The sequence below is a fragment of the Psammomys obesus genome, unplaced genomic scaffold, assembly GCF_907164565.1.
Source record: "Psammomys obesus unplaced genomic scaffold, mPsaObe1.curated_primary_1811, whole genome shotgun sequence".
NCBI lineage: Eukaryota > Metazoa > Chordata > Mammalia > Rodentia > Muridae > Psammomys > Psammomys obesus.
In genome coordinates, this window is record NW_026592890.1 from 30,528,545 (window position 1) to 30,550,556 (window position 22,012).

Consider the following 22,012-nt stretch of genomic DNA (forward strand, 5'->3'; position numbering starts at 1 on the left):
AAAGCTCTTCCACAGCTTCAAACAACTAAACCTAGCATGCCTGTACTCCTGCTTCCCTCCTTGCCTCCTGCATGTGAGCTAGAAGTCCTCTTCATCTGTATCTATTCGTGGTAACAAGCTTCTGTTCAGTAGATACATCAGTTTCTCTTCTAGTCTTTCACAGGCTGGAACAGCCCAGGGTGGCAGCTGCCCCACCCCAGGCCTGTCCATCTGCTCACCATATTCTGTGACCACGTGTCCTGCACTTTCATCCCGTGGAGCTGATGTGGCCACTCTAGTCGTCCAAAAGCTTACATAATGTTAATTCTTAGAACATTTACTAGTTCTTAGAGGACATGTATCCACCCACAAGAAAAAGCCTCCCCTTTGCCATTTCTTTCTTTCTTTTCCATATCTCCTGGTTTATTTCAACTGTAGTGAAAAAAAATTTTTGCAGATTTCTTTCACAACTGAAATTTGTCCTGGTGAAGGGAAGTGGGAAACAAATAGGTGGGAGAGGAATCTTTTCCTAAGAAATTCAGTTTTATTTAATCAGCCATACAGAGCTATGAAATCTTCTTTCGTTATTATTGTTTTAACAGTAGAATGATTGACACTGTGCTAAGAAATCTTAATCTGTGTTATGCAGAACCAAAATATCTGGGCACAGGGGTCTTTTCTGGGACTGATACTCCAAGCAAGAACCATTTGTGGATATAACCTAGAACCCCTGCTCAGATGTAGCCCATGGTAGCTCACTATCCAAGTGGGTTCCCTAGTAAGGGGAACAGAGGCTGTCTCTGACATGAACTCAGTGGCTAGCTCTTTGACTGCCTCCCCTAATGGGGGAGCAGCCTTGCCAGACCACAGAGGAGGACAATGCAGCCAGTTCTGATGAGACCTGATAAGCTAGGGTCAGATGGAAGGGGAGGAGGACCTCCCCTATTAGTGGACTTGGAGAGGGGCATAGGAGATGATAAGGGAGAGAGAGTGGGATAGGGAGGGGATGAGGGAGTGGGCTACAGCTGGAATACAAATTGAATAAACTGTAATTAATATAAAAAATAAAAATTTAATTTAAAAAGACTGTATTATGGATTTTAAAAAGAACACAAAATCTACTCACTGCTCTCTGATCCATCAGGTGAGCAGGTCATGAAATATGCGAAAATGAACAGGAAAGAAACACCAGCCTAAGGAACAGGAAATGTCAGAGGTTTGATCTGCTATTTCTCATTATTTGTTGGTGCTAATACAGTTACTGAATGATGGAATAATGGAAGAATTGCTGTTCTACACCAAGTATGCTAGTGAGACACCACAGAACAGTAGTACTAAAGCCACACTTTAAGAGTTCCTTTACTGCTGGTGTATGAAAGTAGGTTAAATTTCTACCTGAGAATGTGGCATATAGAAAGATTGAGTTACATGATATTTTAAGACACACCAAGATTTTTTTTTTCCTTTCTTTGAGGAAGGAATTCACAAACCAGCAGAAGAGTTGAGGAGTCCAATGAGACACATTTACAAAATGCCAAGGAGATTTTTCAGGAGATTTTTATTTTCTTGGATGTATAAATTAATGTTTCAGATAAAAGTTGTTAAATTTTTCATTATATATATTTTTATAATATTTTTCTTCCCTCTTCTCTCTCTTAACTCCTGTGGAACTCCCACCATGTATATATCAGCACACACCTATATGAGGTCCCAAAGGTCTCTCTGTTCTTCAACTTAGGCAATGCCTGCTAGTCTGTTACCTGAGTTCAGCAGGTATTCCTTCTGTCATCTTGAATTTTTCATTAAGCCTTTTGGTGAATTTTTTTTCATTTGTTTTAAAATTCAAAATGTGTGCCTAGCTTTTTGTTGTTGTCTTCTGGCATCAGTCTCTTTACTGAGGATTTCTTTTGGTTGGCTCTTGGTGTCACAGTTCTATGAACTGCTGTTTTGGAACTCACTTTGTAGACCAGGCAGGCCTTGAACTCACAGAGATCTGCCTGCTTCTACCTCCTAAGTGCTGGGATTAAAGGTGTGTGCCACTATGCCAAGCTTTTTATTGTTTGTTTGTTTAAATGTTTTTTAAATATATGCTTTATATATTTTTATCTATAAAAGTCAAGATTTTGAAGCAAATAAATATTGTTTTTATTGAATCCCTCCCCATCTATTATGAACCAAATAGTCTTATTTCTTTGTAACTATAATAGTTATTTTGTTAAATATTAAACAAAACTGGAGAGTGCTTCTTTATTTATACAGAACTCAGTAGGCAGGGATAAACTCATGTGGGTCCAAAACATAGTAATTGAAATGATGGAATGAGCTAATGGCGAGTCAAAGTTATATCATATAAATGTTGGTTTAGTGAGAGCAGTGGGGGAGGGGGAGAGAGAGAAATGCATGACCGGGGAGAGGAGAGAGAGAAAGAGAAGGGGAGATATAGAGAGAGAAGAGAGAAGAAGAAAGAGAGAGGAACCAAAATGTCTTGGCTGTATAATAAAGGGCACCTGGAAGGGGAAAGCCCTAAACCTGGGCTGGGAAATTCAGGGTAGGGGACAGGATACACCAGCCATGCCCTGCAGCAGGTAAGGACCTATCACATAGATCATATCATTTTTGTCTCCAGACGTGTGTTTTTAACTTCCTCTTTGTCATAAATTTAGTCATCATTGATAGACCATGATAGAACAGAGTATCTTTACAATCATTTTCTCTCATTAGCCACAAAGCTCAACTTTTAAGAATCTTGCAGTTTCAAGGGCATTAGAGAGAAAGAAAAATCTCCAAGCCGGTCTGGGCAGATTATCATGTCTAAAGCAAATATTATCAACTTTTAATGGTCATAGTGCCAACTGTCATTAGGTCCAAGAAAAATCATCAGGCCAAAGCTGCTGCAGTTATTATTGAATTTCTAGCATAATACAATGTTTATATTTTATATATTTGTAGAATTTGTTTATATTCTAATCTTGGTATTCTTTTATTCCTTGGTCATAAGACACCACAGTAGTCTTGCCCAAAGCTAACTTTTCTAAGTTCTAATAGTTCATTATTTTATCACTTACCCACATCATTTTTTGCCCATCAGTAGCCAGAAAAGGTTTTTAATCTGAACTGCCAACTCCTCTAGCTATCCGAATCTTGTTTACTTTGTTCTGATTATCTTGTTCTGAGGAGATATAAGAGCAGCTGTTTCAGAGTATCTTGGAGTCAGAGCCTCAGAAGAAGGTCTCTGGCACCTTTATTTGAGTCACATCTAGGTGTAAAGGAGACCTTCAAGTAGGCCAGATAAAGATATCTCCCTAAAAGCAGGAAGGGTTATTTGCTCAGAAGGGTTAATATGTACAATATTAAAAGCCCTCCAAGCATGCAACATGGGGACATCAGACCAAAATCGAAAGACAGCATGATGGTGAGTGTATCATACAGTTCCGTTTTGCTGGACCTTGTCAAGTAGCTGTGCTGGCTTTGTGACTTTCATTGTTGCCATTAGATATGATTGTGGTACAATCATTAGATATGATTGTAGGAAAGATGGCTCAATAGTTAAGCTCATGCTGACAAGCATAGTGGCTTGAGTTAAACCTCCAGCACTTCTAGAGCGAGGCCTAGCACTGAACATCTGTAACCTGAAACAGTGAACCAGTGGTAACTGACCAGCCAGTCTTGCCCATCATTCAGCTCCCATTCAATGGGAAACCCTTCCATGCATTCATCTACCCCTGAGTTCATGACTGAGTAATTGCACAAAGCTTGTGCTCAAATACTCAGAGATGGTGAGGTTCTGTCTGTGTTGCAATGCAGCTCTGTGTCAGTTAGGGAGGTCCCTTTAGTTCCAGGCTCTCCTCAGATGCATTTTAGCCCCACAGAACAGAGCTCTAGGGTTGAACAGAAATGGATGAATAGCTTTTGCCTTCTCCAGTATCTTTGGGCTGTGTTCTCTGCTCACCACCTCATAGGTTACCACTTCTAGCATAGATGCTGTGGCAAGAGAAGTCCTTGTCTCTCTGTTAAGAACAGAGAGGCTGCAGCCCCAGCTTGCTCTGCCTCTGTAAAACCTCTGTCCTTACTGAGGGAGGAGAAAGAATATGGAAGTTGCTTTTGGCCAGAATGTCATATTTTTAATGAATTCAGCAGTTTTTCCAACTTAAATGTTCCTTAGATTGTTGCATGTCATTTATTTTTAGAGTGATAAAATTATTCTTGTCAGTTTTTGTCAGCTTTAAATGTGCTATTTAAAGACAAATTCCACTTCTCCACTTGGCCATAACCGAAAGCTCTATGCTTACCTATTATTTCATACAAAATGATTTTGCACTAAATATGGTTCATGGCTTTATGCATTATATAATTTTTTTTTATTTGTGTGATTGTGTAATGTAAGTGTATGTATATCCCTGTGTTTGGGGTGCAATTGCCCATGTGTGGGGATGTGGAGGTCAGAGGTCAAGTTCAGATGTCTTCTTCTATCACTCTTTCACTTTATTTTGGGGGACAGGGGTGTCACTGACCCAGAGACTAGCCGTATCATCTAGATTGGTTGGCCTGGGAGCCCCTAGGATCTACCTGTTGCCGCCACGTACTTCCCAGCACTGGTGGTCCAGGCACCAGCCACCAGCAGCATTCTCCTTGGTGCTGCAGTCAGAACTCAACCCTCATGCTTATGCAGCCAGCACTTTCTCCACCTAAACAGGGCTAAGGATCCGGTTCTCCTGGCAGTTCTTGCCTTGCGTGTCTTGTGAGAGTCAAGGTTAGAGCCTAGCACTACAGTTGGGAAGGTAACAAGAAATAAATATACTTCTTCCTTTTCTACTGTTTGGGGATCTGACCTATAGCTGTAAGAGAGTACTCACTAAACTCAATGATATTTTTGGAGGTTTTGTTTTTTTTGTTTTGTTTTGTCTTTTTTCTCACACTACCAGTCTTTTGCTTATGTATTATGGTTTATTTTGTGTTTGTAGGAAATTTCTCTGTGTGTCTATACATGTTTCACTTGCTTTTTCTTTGTTTTTCTATTCAAGTTTGTTTGTTTCTGTTTTATCTTATTTTATTATTACTTTCTTCTATTTTTAGATGCCTCTTTGTTTTCTTTTGTTTTTGTTTTTGTTTTTCTCTCTTTGTCTGTTTGGCTTTTTTTGAAAAAGGGTTTCTCTGTGCAGCCCTAGCTGTCCTGGAACTCACTCTGTAGACCAGGCTGGCCTCAAACTCACAGAGCTTTGCCTGCCTCAGGTCTCCTGTTTGTTTTCTAATGAATGACAACAAGGAAGGATGTGGGTTTGGGTGGGTGGGGAGATGAAGAAGGTCTGGGAGAAGTTGAGGGAAAGAGAACCAAAATCAGAATATATGGGGGGGAAAACTCTTTTTAATTTAAAAGGAGAATAATTAAACCAGATCAAAATTTAATTTTCCAATTTTATTTTGTATTTTTTTCTATTTCGTAAAGTGACTTCTGTTTTAAGATGATACAGTAGTAAGACAGTTGAAAACTGATGAGGCACTGTGTATGTGTGTTTTAATTAGATATAGTGAAGAACAGTAGAAAGGCTGTTGCAATATGGTCTGCATTTTCTGGAATCTGCATACTTCTTTGTGTGTAAGCTCCTTATAAGGAAGCAACATGAGAAAAGTCATTCTTCTTTTTCTATTACAGATGCTGACTTGAGCAACCTGTTTAAATCAACCTGAAAACTAAACTTGGGATTTGCAGAGTCATAAAGTTCTACGAAAATATTCTCAAAAAAAGTAATAAGTAGAAATTATTCACTTAATAATAATGCAAAGACTCACTGATACAGTAGCTATTTACTGAATGAACCAAGAACCCAAGAGTAAAAAACTAGGTGACTCTGACATTCAGTATAGTTCCTTAAACAGCAGAGGATGTGACCCTCTAAATCTCAAGCCTTCATTGCTTGTTCTCCAAATAAGCTAAGCCCTACATAAATATGGCCATTAATTTAAACACTACTTACTGTACAGCTTTCCTTCAAGAAACAAACAAAAAGTAAGCTGTGGTAGCTCATGCCTACAGTCCTCAGACTCAGGAGGCAGAATCAGGGGGATCACTACAAGTTTAGGGCCACCCTGGTTGACAGAGTGAGTTCCTGGCCAACCTGAGGCACATGGTGAAACCAGTCTCACAAAACTATTAAAAAATAGCTCTTAAGTCCCTTCCATGACTTTAGACTTGATGAACATAGTTTAATTATATGAAGATTGTCCTGGCATATCATCTGGTTGGGGGTAAGAGTGGGGGACTGAGTTTTGCTTTAGGAAACATTCCAGTCTCTGTCTGAATTGTGCTGTTTTATGTGCAGACTCAAAAAAGAATGTTCATCCGTTAACAGCTAACCTGCATGGATTTATGTCAACACTGCATCTACATAGCGGTTAGTGGAAATCGTGGATTTAGAAGTGCTTTGTTTTTTTGTCCCTCCTTCCCTCCAGTAATCAACACCATTAAGAACTTCCTGTAACAGAAATGTGAAATTCTCCCCTCCCTCTGAAGCCTAGAGTCCTTTAGCAGAAGTCATCTGACTTGGTGTTGCTGGCCCACATCCAGCTGTCTTGGCAGCAGCGGATTAACCCTTGCAGTACCTGAGAGCAGGGAAGCAAGGCATCTGTGAGTGAAGTGAAAACCAGCCTGCTTTGCCATCCTCACATCACATACCCTCATTCTTTAATTAAGAAATGTGATAACAATCTGATAACCTTCCACTTAAATTCTTAAAAATCATTTTTATAGCTGATTATAATGTATTTTAGCCACTAAATATATCACAATAGCATTGTGCTGTATTATGTTAATTTCTAAAAGCTTATTAAAAGCTTCATTATTTTTTACCTCATTGTAGAACAGTTACATGCATTCTAAAATATTTTGTAGTGTTCAACAAGGGAGGAAAAACATTAAAGAAAAGGAAAAGGGCTATCACTCGGGGACAGAAATATACGGGTGTTTTTCTAAATGGACATATAGGCAAACAGCTGGTTGTAGCCTTGGTCAGAAAGCTTCTTTTTCCAGTGGGGGAGACAGTTAACACAGAGACTCTTACATGGTGGAAAGCTGAGAATAAGTGATTGTTGAGTTCTCAGCCCTAAATGGGACATATATACAACACTCCCAAAGCTAAAAAAAAAAAAAAAAAAAAAACCTTGTAGAAGAAGCATTGGAAAGAATGTAAGAGCCAGAGGATAGGGAGGAATATTATGAAATACTAGCTTCTGGATATGAACACTAGCCTCTGTGGATACCTACGTAAGACCTACTCAACAGCGAACTTTTTAACATTTCATCATGGATAGGGTGAGAGACTGCAAAGCCATACCCTTCCTCCAGCAGATTCTGGAAATGAATGGCTGCCAGGGGAAGGGGTTTCATTTTCTTCTGTGGTATACTCCCATAGAATAACCCCTATCCATGCTTATACAAGAAACCCTAATTTAATTCAGCATGAAACAGGTGTGGAAGTAGAAGGGGAATTATTTGGGAAGAAAGGGTAGTCATCGGGATTGGGAGATGAGCAGGGGGAGATAGTGAGGAGTAACATGAACACTATATGTTGTATATATATATGGAGTTCTCAAAATGATATTAAATTTAAATTTCTTTGTTTTTTTAGACATGGTCTCCATATGTAGCTCTGGAGTCCTAGAACTCACAGAGATCCCCTACCTCTGCCTCTGCTGTGCTGGGATTAAAGGCATGCAACAACACCACCCAGTTTAGATTATTCTTAATAAACCCAAAGTCCTTTGCATATGCAATTTAGACACTTAATCTTGTGTAACTTTTGGACCTTGACTTTATAATCACAATACTTTCTAATCAGCTGTGAGTGGTGATGATGGAGGTCTTGTGGAATATTAATCTCAACCCTGCTTGAACCTGGGGATTTTCATTGCATTTTCTAGGTCTCCTGCTCCACACTAGCACTCTGTAGTTATGGAAACGCTAAGTTCCAACATCAGATGTTTGCCAATGTATATAATATCATTACTCCAAGTTTCTATCAGCCTCCAAAGTTCATTTAGATCTCTGCAGATCATTTTAGAAAAGATAAAATCTCCATGCTTAACAATCTTCTCTCTCTTCCTCTCTCTCCCCTTCCTCTTTCTTTCTCTTTTTCCTTCCATCTTAGAGTTTTATTGCTATGAAGAGACACCATGATCATGCAACTCTTTTAAAGAAATTGTACTGCCTGGTTTTATGTGTCAACTGGATAGAAGCCAGAGTCATCAGAGAGAAAGGATTCTCAGTTGAGGAAATGCCTATATGAGATCCAGCTGTAAGGTATTTTCTCAATTAGTGATCAATGGGGGAGGGCCCAGGCCAGTGGTGGTCATGGGTTTTATAACAAAGCAGGCTGAGCAAGCCATGGGAAGCAAGCCAGTAGGCAGCATCCCTCCATGTACTCTGCATCAGCTCCTGCCTCCAGGTTCCAGCCCTGCTTACGTTCCTGCCTGACTTCCTCTAGTGATGTGCTGTGTGATCCAGAAGTGGAAACTGAGTAAACCCTTTCATTCCTAATTTGCTTCTTGGTCATGGTGGTTCTGTTGCAGCAATAAAAACCCTAACTAATACAGAAAAACAATTTAATTGGGTCTGGTTTACAGTTTTAGAGGTTTAGTTCATTGTCATCATGGCAGGAAGCATGGCAGTTTATAGGCAGACACATTGTTAGAGAAAGAGCCGAGAGTTCTACATTGATGCACAGGCAGCAGGAAATAAATGCCACATGGTGGTGGTGTGGCTTGACCATCTGAAGCCTCAAAGCCCACCCGCAATGACACACTTCCTCCAACAAGGCCATACCTACTCAAACAAGGCCACACCTCCTAATAGTGGTACTGTGGGCCTGTGGGGGCCATTGTTACTCAAACCATCATACCCTCCTGTCTCTCCCTCTCTCTCTTTCTCTCTCTCTCTCTCCCTTCATCTCTTCTTCCTAAGACAAGCCTGTATCCCAGCTTCCTTTGAACCTGTAATTCTCCTGACTGAGCATTCTGAGTGCTGAGATGACAGTTATATACTGGACATAATAACATTTTCTGATTTCAGTTGGTTATACATTCATGTAGTCAGGACCAGTAATGCCTGGTGTCTTACCAGATAGTACTTCCTGATAGTCAGCTATGGCCTATCTACATGTAGCACAACCCATCAGGCTTTAATATATCTTGTTACTAAGGACCAGTTCATCTGAAAGGATCTCTGGCCACCATTTCCTCTCTTGAACACAAGTGTTGCCCAAACCCAAGGTTATCAGCAGTGATTAAAACAAAACAAAACAAACAAACAAACAAACAAACAAAAAACCTGCCTCAAATATCTATCTCTCAGTGTGATTCTGAATTTGTGTGCAATATTAGCCCCAATTTACACACTCTGCATGAAGGTATTGGTACTTGACAGTGATTCACAATCCACCTTTAATGTTAAATGGGGCAGAGGGCAGTAACACGTGAGCTTGGTAATAAACATCAAAGAATTGAGAAATAAAGTTAAAAAAAAAAAAACACAACAGGAATTTTAGGCTGCTTTGAGGAGTTCTCTCAAAACTGCCATAACCTCAGATGTTTGTGATAAAGAAGTAAAGAGCCAAGAAGAAAATATTAGTCAGGCCTGGGACACCACTCACTCCAATAATATGCCTGGCAGAGAAATCATTACCCTTAGGGGAAGTCTGGGTGAGTACTGGGCAGACAAAAATTGGCTTCACCAAACTGACTCAGCTTGCCAGCCCACATCACATGTATACACCATTTGTGGACCCTTACATTGAGTCTGGCCCCCCACCCCATATGGGTGTGTGTGTGTTTGTGTGTGTGTGTGTGAATATGAATGCTATACAGTATGAAATATGTTTGTCAGGCAAGTCTATCAGGAACTGAAGTTAAACATAACAGGAAGAATGAGTCTTACAGTCCTCATCAATGGTTGTTTCTCCACTACGTCATTCATCATGTTATCTAAATGCTAAAATTGAGGTTTTTACTAATGTATAGTTCACCTACACATCTGTATGTGTATGTCCTTATGTTTTTGTGTAAATGTGTACATATGTGTCGGTCTGTGTATATAAATAATGATGGAGGTTTTTTCCAAATGAACTGATGTTGACCTCTAATTGTGGTTCAGAAGGAACTTTATGTTCCACTTTTTCTCTGGAGAAGACTACCAAGGGTAGCGGTGGAGTGTTAGGTAACAGTGGGTGGAAAATTCAGGGATATTTTCCTTTGTAGTCTTCCAAATAAATCTATTTGTGTCATGGAGACTTCCTTGGAATAAATGTCTTCATGAGGACATATTTGACTTTCAGAACATCTTACAAATGTTTCTCATTAAGGTGTTTAAACAAACTTCAATTTAATTATAGCAGCTACAATTGGGCATTTATTCTGCTTGGCACTCTGCCTGATATGTTACCTTCTTCATCTCTCAGCAATGTAATTCCAAAAGATGGGTATTGATATCCTCAGAAAGCTGAAACAAGAGAGCTAAATGCCTTGCCTAGAGATACACTACACAGATATTTGGAATGTAGATCTAACTGGCTCTACAGTGGTTTAACTGAGAATGGCCACATCAGCTCATATAGTTGAATGCTTGGTTCCCAGTTTGTGGATCTTTTTGGAAAATCTTAGATGTGGCCTTGTTGAGGGCAGGCTTTGAGGTTTCAGAAGCCCATGCCATTCCCAATTAGCGCTCTCTCTCTCTCTCTCTCTCTCTTTCTCTCTTTCTGCATGCCTGCCTGCTACACTCCCTGCCATGATAGTCATTGAATCATTTCTTGAAACTCTAAACTCAAATAAACTCTTTATTTTATAAACTGCCTTGGTCATGGTGTCTCAGCACAGAAAAAGAAAAAAACTCAGACGGGCTCTAACCAGGGGACACTTGTCATTGTGACATGAAGGAACTTGGGTATATGTGGTCTGTTTTGTAACTCTGCTCTTTTGATAAGAGCTTGTCTGTAGCATTTGAGGGCTGTGTGGCAACTTTAAGGGCTGGTGTAACATAATTTAGTGATTGTTTTAAACCTGAAGAGCTTCTATCTGCACTCTAAATCTATTCCTATGCCTTGAACTGAGATTCAGAGAATAGCCTATTGAGCAGATGTGAACAGGCTTCAGATATTGCACTATAATATTGTTATATTATCTTCTGAGAAATGTAGTATCATTTTCTACAAGTAAATACACTCCTATATCTGTAGTATTGATGATTCTGTGATATAGTATTTCCTGAAATGCAGCCTTCTTCTTAAGTAAGAAAGACATTTAGTGTAAGCTATTCGGGACTGAGTTCTTCCTACACTTGTCCCAGCTAGGAAGCTCACAGACTTGTCAAACAGATGGCCTTTCAAAAGTTCATTTAAAACTCCAGAATGAGAAGAGGCCTAGGAATTTCCTTTCCGATCTCGGAGGAAGGTAGTGTTTTTCTCAGTTTAGACAAGAAGAACTTCTTTAAGAGTTGGGTTCAATCTGAAGTCATATTATCATGGAGTAGACACAGGAAATCCATTATTCATAATTGTATAAGTGAAATTAAAATCACTTGTCTTTTCACAGCACCTATAGGAAAATTAGACTTTTCTGTTCTGTTATTGGCTTATTAGTTTAATACACTTTTCATGGTTCTCCTCCATATTTGATACTATTCATGTCTAATTTCATGAACACACATTCATGTGCAAACATAAATACATACCATGACTGCTTTTCTATTTTTGGACATTTGGGCTGTCTCTAGTAGTTTTTTAATTTAAACAAAACCATGCTGAATATTCCTTCCTGCATAGATTTTAACACATTGCCCACATATTCCGGGGAGTACAATTGCTACATGCAATTACACAGGCCTGCTATAGGTTTGTTATTGTTCATTGCTTTCTCACTAGATTATACCAAAGTATACTCCCACCACTTTCTGAGAATGGCTACTGCCCCATACCTCCATATAACGCCAACAATTTTTTAATCTGAGAACTCTAGGTATTTCCTTCGTATAGACTTTGGTACTGTTTTTTCATCAATTCCTTCCTACTATGCTGGCCCTTTAAGCCTATGATCCATTTAGGCCACAAATCCCCTTCATTCCCTTTAAGACTCGTTTCCTTTGGGATCATTTTGGAAAGAACTCATTCACACAACTCAATTTAGTTTACCTGTTTTCTTAGAATCTTCTGCTATCCTTTGTGTTAAAAGAGTAAATGATTATAGAATTCTAGAAAGGAGGGTTTTTTTTTAATACATATCATATATATACATATATATATTTCTTCCATGTTCATAGAATAAAAGTATATGAGACTCCTCACACTGACATCCATAAGTCTCAGTTGGCAGTTAAACTAAAAGTGCTCCATGTGAGAATCAGCTGAAAGGAGATTGAGGGAAGCCAGACTACATGCAATCACTAAACAGGTTCAAAAAGGGATACACACCCCAACTGCGGCTCCTCACGTTTCCAGGTGGATGCATCCTGGCAAAGAGAAACTCGATTTGTTTTGTGTTGGCTATTATTCTTTAATTGAAATTAACTTGAGCGAGGTGGTGGTGGTGTACGCCTTTTATTCCAGTGCTTGGGAGGCAGAGGCAGGTGGTTCTCTAAGTTTGAGGCCAGCCTGGTCTATACAGTGAGTTCCAGAACAGCCAGGGCTACACAGAGTAACCCTGTCTCAAAAAAAAAAAAAAAGTTTGAAAAAGTTTAACTGAAAGTTAACTTCAGTTAACAGAAAGCATTTTGTGATATCGCAGGGCACAGCACCAAAAGTTCCCATCACATAGACAACTGTTTCCTGCTAAGTATCTGAAGGACCCTGAAAAGGAAAAGTTACCAACCACGGAACTCACCCACACTTCCCCTTCAATTCCCACCTCCACATTGGCCTAAAAGTGTGGTCATTTCAGTCATCTTGTTTAGTTTTTTTGTTTGTTTGTTTGAGATGGGGTCTCTCTCTATAGCCCTAGCTGTCCTGGAAATCACTATGTACATCAGACTATCCTGGAATTCACAGGAATTTGCTTGCCTCCTGAGTGCTATAGTGGAGAGGTTTTCAAATATCTCCAGGGCATGGACAGGCTGCACATGTATTTTCTTAGGGAGATACTTTTTCTAGGACATGACTAATATGCAAGAAATGAGGGTTCATAATATCATTTTAAAGTTTTTGTAGTATTTTGTTGTTGTTGTTTTATGACTAGCTAGTCTTTAGAAAAGACTAAATTGTTTAGAAAAGAACTAAATTGTTCTGAGGACCAAAGAGAAATGTCACTCCTGTTCCCATCTCATAAGATGTATAAATCTGTCCAGATCTACACTATCATTATAGCAGATACTCGAAACATGTGGCTGTCAAACACTTGAATATACAGCTGGTCAAGACTTTAAAAACTCATGTTGAAATAGCATTTTGGACATACTGGAGTAGCTAACAGTATTGTAGAAACCTTAAAAAATGTGTCTGGCTTCTTTTGGTGTGCATTAATATAGCAGTAAAATAGTTAAAAAATTACGTGTGGATAAAAGGAAATTCAAGTCATCTGAGTTCCTGGTAGAGCAAGGATGTCCCTAAATTTCATAGCCTTGGATCTTTATGCTGAGATAGCTTCTCCGTTGCACGATGCCCATGGCTGGCTATATGCCCACATATCCTGGGCATGAAGGACTCACTGCTGACAGTCCCCCTGCAAGCTTCTGCTCACCAGGTTCTGATTGCACAGCAAGCGTGTTCAAATTTTTCACCACAGAGCCACGTTCAAGTGCTTCAGCAGATGCCTCCCCCTTTCACCACCTCATATTAATTACCAGTTTTGACTCCACCAGGAATGTCTTTCCAAAGCAAGATTTAAAAATAATTCTACTTAATTGAACAGTGTGAACTTAGGAAATTCACTAATTCCCTCCTGTTTACTACCACACTATTTGCTCTGGCAGCCAGAGAGCAATGCTGCGCTGCTTCTCCTTTCTCCTTCCTTCATTCTTCAAAATGATCAAACCACTCCCACACCCTGGCTTCAGAAGCTGTAAAAACAAGTTATTATTTTGTTTTTGTTTTATTTATCTATTTATCTATCTATCTATCTATCTATCTATTTATTTATTTGTTTATTTGTTTATTTTAAATGGCACCAACACAGTTTTGCTTATTTCAGACCATTTTGAAGCAAAAAATATTTTAAATTCTCCATCATTGTTTAATAAAACAAGTCATTTTTTTTGTTTTCTTGTCCTGTGTGTGTGTGTGTGTGTGTATGTGTGAGTGTGTGTGTAGAATCCGTGTGTATGGAATTTCATATGTATGGAATCCAAAGGACAACTTTGAATCTACCTCTTTTTTTGAAATAGAGTCTCTCAATACGCTGCAACTCACAAAGTAGGCTGGAATGGATGGTTAGCAACACCCACCCCAATTGCAGAACCTCCTGTCTATCTCCCCAGTGCTGAGATTCCAACAGTGTGCTGCCATGCCCTGTTTATTTATGTCAACTCTGGAGATTCTTTTCGTCCTTGTGCTAAGCACTTTACTGACTGACTTATCTTCCCAGTCTAACAACTGAGAATTTAGATGTTACCAACAACACTGGTAACAAATTATTTAAAGGACACTTCCATCAGCTGCACTTCATGGTGCATTCCAGAAACCCACTTTTTCTAATGAGTTAAAGCTTGTTAAGAACCCTGCGCACACGTGTCTGAAGATGTATTAAAATCACCGCCCCCTGCCCCCTCTCTGCTTGTGTGTGTGTGTGTGTGTGTGTGTGTGTGTGTGTGAGAGAGAGAGAGAGAGAGAGAGAGAGAGAGAGAGAGAGAGAAGAGTCAGTGAGTAAGGAGAGAAATGCATCACTGATAGCTTTCCTACTTTTGATACATTTTCTTCTGTATTCCTTAGGGTAAAGCTGAGCTGTTGGAAGAATTTACAGAGAGTAATTAAATTAATTCAAGTTACTGATAAACCAGAATGAGGAAAATATGATTAAGTGAATACATCTATAATCAAAATGTCATAGGATCAGGTCATAAGAATGCTTTCCAGTTTCCCCACTTCCTGTCTTGTTGAATCTTGACAGTGACACAGCATCTTTGACTGTCTTCAGAGGCCACCTGTTTCTAGTGCAGCAACAAGTTCTCCCTGTGGCTTTCTTTCCCACATCACTTGTGGGTACTGTTTGTTCCATTGATATTCATTCTTTCAAAAGGAATGAATAAAAATTAAATAGAAGCCTGCAGCCCAAGCTGCCATGCATACCCCAGTGCTGTTTGTTTTTTTGTTTGTTTGTTTGTTTTGTTTTGTTTTGTTTTATAAATGGAAAGAAAAGCTCTTCTAAAAATCCAAGATGAGTTGGCAATAAGATACTGTGGGCATGGCCTGCAAATGTAGTTGGGGAGACATGCTTTCTTTTCCAGAGGCAGGAGATGTCAACTTTTATATTTATGCATTCATTCTTTCTTGTGTCCATCCATCCATTCACATATGTGTGCATATACACACATACATGCATGCACTCAAGCCATGTATCATGGCTTATGGCTAAAACTCAGAGATGCTGACCTCCCACCAATCAGATAGGCTCATATTAATGAGCTGATGGTATAGGCTGTGGTGAAGGCCCTGTGTCTTACCACACTGACAATGGTGAAATTTTCATCTATCTTGTAAACACATGATCTCTGTGATAGAATAGCTGTGTGGACTGAGTAAGACAGGACATCTCATCTAGGTTTTAAATGTTTTTTTAATGAAAAAAAATTATAAATGTATGGATGTTTTGCCTGCATGCATGTCTATGTGCTATATGTATGCTCTAGTACATGAGATGAGGGTGTAATATCAGCTAGAACCGGACTTACAGATGATTATGAGCCATTATGTGGGTGCTAGGAACTGAACCTGGGTCCTCTGGAAGAACAGCCAGTGCTCTTAACCACTGAGCATCTCTCCAGTCCCTAGGTGTTAAATCTTCAGCCCCTGGGCTGAAAAGTTCTGGGTAGAAGGAGGGTTATGCTAGCCATGCCCTGCAGCAGGTAAGGGACTGAGGGATGTCTGAAACCAAACAAGTCTTCTGAGATACACAGAGAAGGATGGAGAATCTCCCATGCAGAGGCCGTGAGAGGAGCCCACTGTCTGCCTGTGACAAAGAACCTTCCCCAGAAACAGAAATGGTTAGACCCTTGAATACAGACTTCTCAGCCTCCATTATGGTGGCCCTATCTCCTAAAATTTTGCTTTATTTTTTCCAAATGAGGGATTAGCTGTCAAACAGATTCCCTAATAGACAGACAGATAAGGACAGGGACCATGACCAGGCAATGAGAAAAAACCAAACCAAAACAAAAACAAAAAAACAAAAACAAAACTTTCGAAGGTGGCTAGCTTCATCCTTACTTTCAAGATCTGACACAGAAGCCTGTCAGCTTCATTCACATTTGGCAAGTCTCATAAATTTGTGCCAGATATTTGAAGAACTTGAAGGAGTACATGGCTGTTTTGGAAAATCAGGACATTTCTGAAAAAAGGCAGAGAAGGCTATAGAAGAAGTTTCCAAAAATTTGGTTGCCATGAAAGAAATTCTGTACAGCACGAATGAAATAGAGCCTCAGACAGAAGCTGTAGCTCAGCTGGTCCAGGACCTGCACAATGGTAGGCTCCTAAACACCCTGGTAGCTGACTTACAGCTCATTGACTTTCACAAAAAAGACTCAAATTTTCAACAATATTCTCAGAAGACAGATTGGTAAAAGAACCCCTACTGTTGAATACATCTGCACCCAACAGAGTATTTTGTTCATGTTACTGAAAGGGTATGATTCTCCAGAAATAGTTCTTAATTGTGAAATAATGTTAAGAGAATGCATCAGACATGAACCACTTGCAAAACTCATTTTGTGGTCAGAACAGTTTTATGATTTCTTCAGATATGTTGAAATGTCAAAATCTGACATAGCTTCAGATGCATTTGCTATGTTCAAGGATTTACTTACAAGACATAAATTGCTCAGTGCAAAATTTTGGAGCAGCATTATGATAGATTTTTCAGTGAATATGAGAAGCTACTCCGTTCAGAAAATTATGTGACAAAGAGACAGTCACTGAAGCTTCTCAGTGAGCTACTGTTAGATAGACGCCCCTTTCTGTAACTGTGACCACAACAGAACAATGTCTCCTAGACTGCAGCTACGGTAAAGTTACTAGAATGGTGTCTGCTCGTCTCAGTGACACGCAGATCACAACTAACAACTTAAAATCAGAGTTTGCCCAATCCAATTCAGCATCACTGTAGCTGACATAATTATTCTTTCTTAGCTTCTCTTACTAACTGAATTATTCATTGGCCAGGAAAAAGAGCCTCCTAGATGATGTTTTAAAGTTTTCTTCAAGTCAGAAAAACCACTCCAGAAAATATAGGTCTGTTCTATTTCAATTAAATGGCACTCTACAATAAAGGGTTTCCAAGGCTTTCTTCACCAGGGTGTGTGTGTGTGTGTGTGTGTGTGTGTGTGTGTGTGTGTGTGTGTGTGTGTAAGAGAGGAGAGCGAGATAGAGAATATTCGTGTAGAAATTGGGGAAGCAGTCAATCTCCTGGACAAGGAAATCTTCAACTGAGTAGGGGCCAGACTCAGCCAAGCTAAGGGACCTAGTCCTTGCCACTCTGTGCTGTGTCAGGATTTGGTGTGAAAGTGGCCATTACACCAAGTGGAAGGAGTGTCTCCTTGCCAAGCTAGCTTTTAGAATTTGTGACAGCAAAATAGCTTCCACTTGGGCAAACAGAGTAGTGCTAGAGTCATGATGGTGTTAAAGATGGGGTGTGATGGGTCAAAGAAATGTGGCACTGATGAACTGGAAGCTGAAGGTAGAGAAGACTTCCTGGGTTGTTTTTAAACAGAACAATGTGAAAACATTTGAAATCAAAACATTGCATTTGATTTGTGATCATTTCTAGGTTCCAATTATCAGAATGATTGTCCTGGGTGTGGTTCATTTGGTGATATAAAGGGTTAATTTTACTTATGGCAGTTACTTAATGTGTTTTGTTTTTGCTTTTGTTTTTTTTTTTAACCCTTAAGAAAAGTGGGAGATAACACCTCCCCCTGAGGGGAGAGCAGCCTTACCAGGCTACAGAGGAAGACAATGCAGCCAGTCCTGATGAGACTTGATAGACAAGGGTCTGATGGAAGGGGAGGAGGACTTCCCCTATCAGTGGACTTGGGGAAGGGTCATGGGAGGATTGAGGGAGGGAGGGTGGAATTGGGGAGAGGATGACAGAGGGGGCTACAGCTGGGATACAAAGTGAATAAACTGTAATTAATTTATAAAATCCTTTAAAAAATAAATAAAAAGTTCATGGTGAGTACAAAATAAAAAAAAAGTGAGCGATGTATACAGTTGTTAATGACATGGAAGTGTTTCCTTTCTCCTGAAGAAAAGTGAATTTTCTTATCAGAATATCTGGCTGGCCCTGTAATTTAAACTACAATAAAATTTTGGAGAAACAACAACAACAACAAAGCCTGTCAGCTTAATATCATGGCTGGGAGGGCTTTTTCTCCTGTGAGTAGGTGCTCTGTTGATGGCTGAAAGAGTCAGATCAGGACTTGTTTACACAACAGTTCCTGACCAATCAACTATCCTGTCTTTCTTGAAACTGATCAACCCTAAATTTGGGGAGGATGAAAAGAAAAGAAGAGAAAAGAAGAGAAAAGAAAAGAAAAGAAAAAAAGAAAAGAAAAGCAAGAAAAAAGAAAGGGACCAAAACAACAGCAGTCATCATAGAAAAGATAGACTTTACTTTCCTCCCAAACATCATAGAAATTTGTCTGATTCAAGCAAATTGACATTAAGGGGTTTCACTGAAAATCACACTTTAAGATTGTTGTAGCCTACAATCTATTTCTACTTCATTACAGTTGTTATATATGTCATGGTTGAGCAGAAAACATTTTACATTGTACATAGTCTATATGTTATACATAACAAATCACTGATTAATCTTCTCTACATAGGAGATTATGTCACATTAATCTTCTTTTCTAAAGGCAGAAAATGCAGAGCATTGATGTGTAAATAAATAAAATAGTAAACACTTGATAAAGCCTCCAAATTGCCTGGATGTTAATATTTGGATAGAGATTGTTATTTATCACATGTGGGCAGCATGAAATGAAACAATAACTTCAATGTGAATTCAAACTGACTGCTTCAGCCTATACTGAAATCAAGTAGTTTCCCCCCCACCCAATTTTACATCCAATAAAAAGTATTTTAAAGAAATATATCTGAAAATGTAAACTTTCACAATATTTCTGTAATTATTAAACCAGAACAAAACCTGCAAAGAAGCATATTCAAGTAAATGCTATATTTAGTTCATGATCACAACAGTCCAGCAGAAGGATGCTCCCCAAACTTTCTGGCCTTTGGGACCATGAGACCTTGGATACCTCAAACAGTATAATTTGATTGACTACAGTCTGGGCATTAGATGCTCTGAGTGCTCTCCAACGTGGCCCATGTTTGGCAAAGTTGCTCTATAATGCTCTGGCATTATAGATTTCTAATTTGTAATCTATAATGGAATTGTCTGGCTACATAGTGGGATCACCAGAGGGTGCCCACATCATGCCAGTGCTCAGTCCTGCCCTTTGAAATTCTAGGTGAAGTCTTTTGAGGATGAAGTTTGTGAAGGCACCAGGTAGTTCTTTCTAATGTGTGGCCAATGTTAAAGCTTATGTTACATAGCTGTGACTCTCCATAACCTCTGACCCATCTCATCTATCCACTCTCCATACCTGACATTTAAAAACTTTATCAGGCAGAGTCAGGAGGATCTCTGAGTTTGAGGTCTACAAAAGAGTCAGGGCTACACAGAGACACTCTGCCTCGAAAAACAACAACAACAACACACACACACAGAGAGAGAGAGAGAGAGAGAGAGAGAGACATAGTAAATTCCATTCCTTGAAAAAGGATAATCAAAAGGAAGCCTGAAAATAAATTCAGTAAGTGGCAGAATCTGAAGACAGAAGTTGAACTGTTTCATGAATAGTCCACAACAGCACCTGAACGTTGGGCAGCCAGCACCCTGAGCATGAGCCTGGCCTGTGAGCCTTCTGAATGTATCCTCCCGTAAGCACACTTCATTGAGATGTTAAAGTGAATACTCACTACTTTCTAAGTGGCTTTATAAAAATAGTTACTAATAGAAACCTTGGCCTCAATCAGCATTAATTTTCTAAATTCCTTACTGATGTATATAAGTTTTTACAGTTCCCAGAAACCATGTTCAAGAAAAATATGAAATATTTTAAGTTCTTGGTACCAGTAAGCCCAAGGAAAAGGATACAGCTAATTTCACTCCTTTGCTCAGCAAATATCAATGATGACTTTTGTCACTAAAAGTTGGGACATGTTTAGGGGCTCAGAATAAACTACAAGTGATGGAAAACCATCCATTTGAAGAGTTAATTGTGAATGAGTGGAGAATTGCTTCGCCCTGAACTGAACACTAACATGCCAGTAGGGTTTTCTGTATATGAAAAATTGATAGGTGTCAAGTGGCTTAGTGGGTAGAAGTCAGTAAACAGAATCACTAGGGTTTGAGCACTTCCACTTTCTGACTGGCTGTTCTTCATTTTGTTTTCCTTGATCTTGTTTCTGGTCCAACAGACCCCAGCAATGCAAGGCTATTACAGACAAATGGCTACTATTTTCCTCCTGCTATAATTCACCAGTTAGATGGCACAGTGCTGACACCAGTGCTTGTGAGGACAAAGTAAGAGACTCATGGACTTGTCTGACACACTTAAACATTTGTCAGAAGTGTTGAGGAAATGTGTAGCTGGAGGAGAACTCTCTTTAAAAGTCACACACTGGCTCGGCATGGAGTGGAACTGATATGACTGTGGGTGTAAGTGACTGCCTCAATTTTGTCATGATGAAGACAAAGCTTGAAAACTGGAGGGGCTGAATTAGCAGCCTCAGAACAGGCTGATGGGAGAGTAATAGATCGGGGATGGCAAAGTCAGGCCCTAGTGAGAAAGGCTAGAAAACCCATGGGGTAGGACCATGTGGGAGTTGGGGATGCAATATGTGTCTGGCCAGGACCACATGCTTAGAAATGGAGAAGGTAAACTCAGACATCTCCAGGCAAACATGGCTCCAGCAGTCAAAAAGGATGCTGCCTTGCCAATGACCCAGGCATGAGGTAACACTCAGCCTTATGATAAGGCAGTTTACAAACGGAGTAATTTTGACTTGAGGAGGAAATCTCTTTGCAAGGATTGAAGCAGAGGCTCAGACCCAGATTGGTCACAGATTTAAATTTAACTGAGTGAATAATGTAAGAATAGAAATCATGGACCTTCAGCCTGTTATATTGGTTGGTGTCTATTAGTCTAGAGTCAAGAATAAAATAAGGACAACAAAAGAATACATCTTAAAATATTTTATTCAAACAATAATGTGGAAGGAATGCCTTTGCCTAATATAAATGGATGTCAAGAGAAGGACAATTCTCTTTTCCTGACTTGTCTATAGTGAATGAATTAAAACAAAACAAAACAAAAAAACAATAAAGACAAAAACAGCCACACAGAACTAGTTAACTGTAAAAAGAGAGTAATGAAGAACTTGCAAGAGTATAACATGTTTCTCTGAGACTTAACTTTTTTCCCTAAAGCATTTACACTTCAGCAAGTAGTTTATACTAAGCGCATTTAGCTTGAGTCAGCAGAAAGGGCAGTGAACACAGAAAGGCTGAAGATGGACAAGTGGAGGGGAAATAGAAAGGAAGGAAGGAAGGAAGGAAGGAAGGAAGGAAGGAAGGAAGGAAGGAAGGAAGCAAGCTGGTTTCTAAACCCAAGAGAAGAAACCTCACAGAAGCAGAGAAAAAAATGAATACACTGTTACTGAAGTCGTATCTGGTCACTTAAAAAAGGAAGGGGCGATTTAGTAGAATTAACAAGAATTCACTAGGTAGTCATTTCTTTTCTTTTCTTTTTTTTTTTTTTTTTTTTTTTTTTTTTTTTTTT

General features: G+C 39.3%; 1 pseudogene; it reads left to right on the forward strand.

The window, feature by feature from the left end:
* The first annotated feature begins 15,995 nt into the window (after window positions 1–15,995).
* LOC129683316 (calcium-binding protein 39-like) lies at window positions 15,996–17,122 on the forward strand (annotated as a pseudogene).
* The last annotated feature ends 4,890 nt before the right edge of the window (window positions 17,123–22,012 follow it).